Genomic DNA, 4,830 nt, shown 5'->3' with positions numbered 1-4,830 from the left:
TTGGTGTCTAGCTGTTCATTGATCCTGCAAAAAGAAAACTTGAAGATAAGAACTAGACGAGTAGCATCAACTAACATCAACACTCAGATGGAAGTCATACCATAGAATAAGAGAAAAAAATCTGTTAAATGTCACCATCTATTACAGTCAATCCGAGCTGGCCCCTTGTCAAGGGAAAAAGTAGCATTGGTATTCTTTCAGCTCTACTGGAGACGAACGCAACAGAGTCACCTAGTCAAGGTTCACAAATCAAGAAATTGTCTGAACATCTTTCTTAGAAAACCGAAATCGAGAGGGAAAAAGCAGAAAAAAACTCAAGGAGCGCTGCCTACATTGGTCACGTTAACACCATCAACAAGGACATTGATTTTTCCATCATGTGATGCCAAGGCATTGTTCATCTGCTTCACTGTCACAGGAAGCAAAGACTGGGTGCCCCGACTCTCTGCAGAACAGAACACAAGTCTCAAACTTCCCGCTTGGATATTCTGTACACAGAAATACAAGATAAGATCGAAACAATCATGTTAGATGGTATAATCTGAACTTCAAAACTCAGCATCCAAACACTTCAGTAATTAACCACTTACGGTTCTTCAAAACCCTAACTCCCCATTCAAGCGTACAGAAGAAGCGTGATAAGGAGAAAAGAGCGTACGGCACTACTTACTCTGGCGGGGGAGGCGGAAGAGGGATCGGCGAACTGCGTAGTAGGCTGAGAGAGGGCATGAAACGACCGCCGGAGAAAGTGGCGGCGGCTTCCCGAACATGGTCATCTTCTCGGCGAATTCCAAGCCCGCGGGGGTCGAATAGAGAGCGCGTTCAGGGCGCGAATGGGAGAGATTTAATTTCTGTTATCCACCCGAAATAGAAAAGTTAGAAATTTTTTTATTTTTTATTTAAAACTTATTTATAACCTAAAAATTTATTTCAAAAAATAGAAAAATCAAATTACGCTATCAAAGGATTCCCGAAAATTAAAAAACAGAGAGATAAAATAGTTACCATGCGCACCCTCAGCAACCGAGGTCGATTGAACGATATGTTTTCTTTTATTTTACAAAAAATTAATAACTTAAAAATTAAAAATTTGAGAAGCAATAGCAAGGCGATCGAATAATCTGAATGACGTAGGTTGATTTATTCTGGACATTTGAGTCTAGGGTTGCGTCACACTAAAAGTGTAAAATACTGATCACAACGATGTTATTTTTCCTTTTAGTAATATTTGAAAATTCGAGTTATTTATCAAATCATATTTTTTTATATTATTTTTCAGTAATCATACATCGAATTTCAGTTGGTGAAATTATTTCACTTTTATGTTGCGATTTATTATATTATTCCACGAATTTTAGGGATTAAGCAATTTGCTGTGATTACTTTGGAACTACTTGCTGCATTAATAACAAAAAGATGCTGTTTCACAGTTTGTTGAAATGGTCGATCTCCATGTCTTAGAAAACATCTGCTTTTTACATTCGCGAAAGAACTAGTCTGTGGCTTCTAATGTGGTCGCTTGTTAAATTAGACATGGTGACCCATTCTGTTGTTTGGGGAAAATTTCAGAGCATATATATTGCTTGCAATGACACGTCCAGGTGTTGGAACTGAAACAAGATTTATCACAGAAACATTTTCCTTATCGAGATTTATCACAGAAAGATCTTGTTATGAAGTTTCAGTAAGAAGTTTTACTGCCACTAGCATTGCTCCCGCGTCGGTAGGTATATGATGTACTAAAACAGTCACCCTATAGATTATCAATCAATCGCAGTATAAAGTTGGACACTTCCACTTCGATATGCAAAATTAGTTGTTATTCCTCGACTCGAAGATGGCCCTGCATTCAACTAAATAGTGAGACTAGTCTTGTCACTAATCCTGAGTATGCATTCAACTAAAAAGAACGGCGATGCTCGTGAGGCCGCAAACATTCGATTAAATGTCACGAATTCTTGGGTTCACTCGGGATGGCCCTCCAGAAACCCCAGGTAATTAGTGAAGAACGCCATTCGCTCGTCATGGAGTTCGGTGCGATTCTTCAAATGTATTTTTGAGGAGACCACATCAGTCTATTGAGGGTGATTGGTGCAAGATACCCGATTAATAACATAAAAATCTCGAAACTAGTATATTTATGACAAACGAAAGGTAAAAATCTCAAATTAGTATAACTGTCAAGAAAATTAACGGTTGGGTAAATTTATCGGGCTATAAGTTTGGAATTTTTTATGATTAAAAAATTAATTGAGGATAAATTTATTCCAAAGTGTTTACGATGTCCCCCCTCCCCCCCAATGGGCACTTGATCCCCGTTCAGCCCCGTTCGCTTCTTGAGACCACAAACTAACCAGAATTAGGGGTAAGCATGGGCCGGGTGGGCCGGGTCCAGACCTAGACCCCGAAACCGACCTCGTTATAACCGGTTCCTAGTTTTTAGAACCGAGAACCAACCCCGTTTGTCTTAGAACCTGTTTTGGAACCGACCCTGTTTTTCGGTCCGGTTTCGTGGTCTACCCGAGAACCTGTTTTCTTTTTTTTTTTTCATCAAAATAATATGAGCATTGATGAAATGAGCAAAAAAAATTATAATATACCAAAAGCAACAATCCAAAAAATAATAATAAATAATAGTATGATTCACCAAAAGCAACAAACCTTGATATAAAAAATAAAAGTTGCAATCCATCAAAAGCAACAATGATCCTCCGTAACGCTGAATTAACATAGTGCAAATCTTTCTATCACACTTCAATTTTCGTTGTACCCATTAAAAAAAAACTGAAATTGTAAGATCCAAATAACATGCTAAAAGACACCACATTTAACGCGCATGAACCAACACTAGAAAAACTCAAACACCACGAGCATAAAACCAAAATCATAGTTATTTGGATACTACATTATGGTGTCTTTTTTTTTTTTAAGTAACTAAAAACCGGTTCTAAAACCGGTCCGGGTGGGTCTTCACCTAGAACCGGAAACCGGACCGGTTTCAACCGGTTCCCAAAAATTGGAACCGAAACCCGGACCGGTTTGAGCAAGAACCGATTCCCGACCCTGTTTTTCGGGTGGGCCGATCCGGGTTCCGGGTAAACCCGGTCCGGTTGCTCACCCCTAACCAGAATATCATTTGCATGCATGACCGCCCATGTCGCCAACTTCCATTACCTCGCTCTGCTCCGAAGATGCTCGACCATCGACCACCTGAAGCAAATCCATGCCCACACCATCGTCTCCGGCCTCTCTCGCTTCGCGTACACCGCGAGTAAAATCTTGGCCTGCTCCGCGCTCGCTCCATACGGGAACATGAACTACGCAGCGAGCGTTTTCGCTCGCATTCCCGCCCCTGGCGTCTTCGACTTCAATGTCATGATGATGGGTTTCTTGGGAGACTTCGAACATGGGAAGGCTGTGTCGGTCTACGCTCGAATGTGCAGGGAAAGCGTCAAGCCGAATGCCCGCACTTTCGCTGCACTGGTCAGGGCATGCGCTGGCTTTCCTTTGATTGGTCAAGTTCACTGTGGCGCGATGAAGTTCGGGCATGATTGTGACGTTTAGGTGGTGAGTTCTCTGATAAGCATGTACTCTAAGCATGGAGCTGTGTGCGTTGCTCGCCGCCTGTTTGATCAATGTTCAATTAGGAACGTAGTTTGCTGGACGAGCCTTATCACCGGCTACTGCAGCAGCGGCCTCGTTGATGAAGCTCGAGGACTGTTCGATTCAGCGCCGGAGAAAAATGATGTTTCCTACAGTGCCATGATCTCTGGCTACGTTCGGAATGAGCGGTTTGATGAGGCCATTAAGTTGTTTTCTGGGGTTAAAGATCGCGCTGACATGAAAATAAGGGGATCTCTTTTGGTTAGCGTACTTGGCGCCTGTGCCATTGTGGGAGCCTTTGAAGAAGGAAAATGGGTTCATAAGTACATAAATGAGAATGGCATCAATTACGAACTTCAGCTAGGCACTGCATTGATTAACTTCTATGTCAAATGTGGGTTCGTCAGATTCGCACAAAAAGTTTTTGACCAAATGCCTCTGAAAGATGTGACAACTTGGAGTGCGATGATATTGGGGTTTGCTGTCAATGGTGAGAATGAGACAGGGCTGCAGCTTTTCTATGAGATGGAAAATAGGGGTCCTAAACCAAATGCCGTGACGTTTATTGGAGCTCTGGTGGCCTGCAATCAGAAGTGCCTAATCAATGAAGCATGGCGCTTGTTTGGACGTATGGGCAAAGTTTGCGGTATCACTCCAACTATTGAGCACTATGGATGCATGGTTGACCTCTTGGCTCGGGCTGGTCAAATCAAAGAGGCTGGTGTGTTGATAAAGATTATGACAATGGAACCAGATGGTGAAGTTTGGGCATCTTTCTTAAATGGGTGTATGATGCATGGCTATGTTGAGTTAGGAGAGAAAGTCGGCAGGCATTTGATTCAACTAGAACCTCAACATAGTGGACGCTATATCCTTCTGGCCAATATGTATGCTAAGATGGGCAACTGGGACAACGTTTTGCTGCTGAGGAAAACTATGAGGGAAAACAAAGTATTCACAGTTCCTGCTTGGAGTTCCGTTTAGATTGATGGGATTGTCATAAATTTGTTGTTGATAGTCCTGCCATGCGTGCTCCCAGATGCAGTAGACTTCATTGATGGAATTGTGAAGGAGCAGCAGAGCAAGACGGAGAAAGATGGTCGGTGGAGGGGCAGAGGCAGCTGTGGAGGATGATGAAGTTCGCAATTCCAGTGGGTGCCAGCAGTGGATGGAGCGCCATTAGGGCTGTGACGAAGCTGCAGCCTAGACAGTTCATGAACAGGAGAG

General features: G+C 42.5%; 1 pseudogene; it reads left to right on the top strand.

The window, feature by feature from the left end:
* Positions 1–2,300: 2,300 nt before the first annotated feature.
* On the top strand, positions 2,301–4,587 carry LOC125314935 (annotated as a pseudogene).
* Positions 4,588–4,830: the final 243 nt, after the last annotated feature.

The sequence above is a fragment of the Rhodamnia argentea genome, chromosome 4, assembly GCF_020921035.1.
Source record: "Rhodamnia argentea isolate NSW1041297 chromosome 4, ASM2092103v1, whole genome shotgun sequence".
NCBI classification, from domain to species: Eukaryota; Viridiplantae; Streptophyta; class Magnoliopsida; order Myrtales; family Myrtaceae; genus Rhodamnia; species Rhodamnia argentea.
Note: the sequence above shows the minus strand (reverse complement) of the source record. Positions and strands in the feature narration are given on the sequence as shown.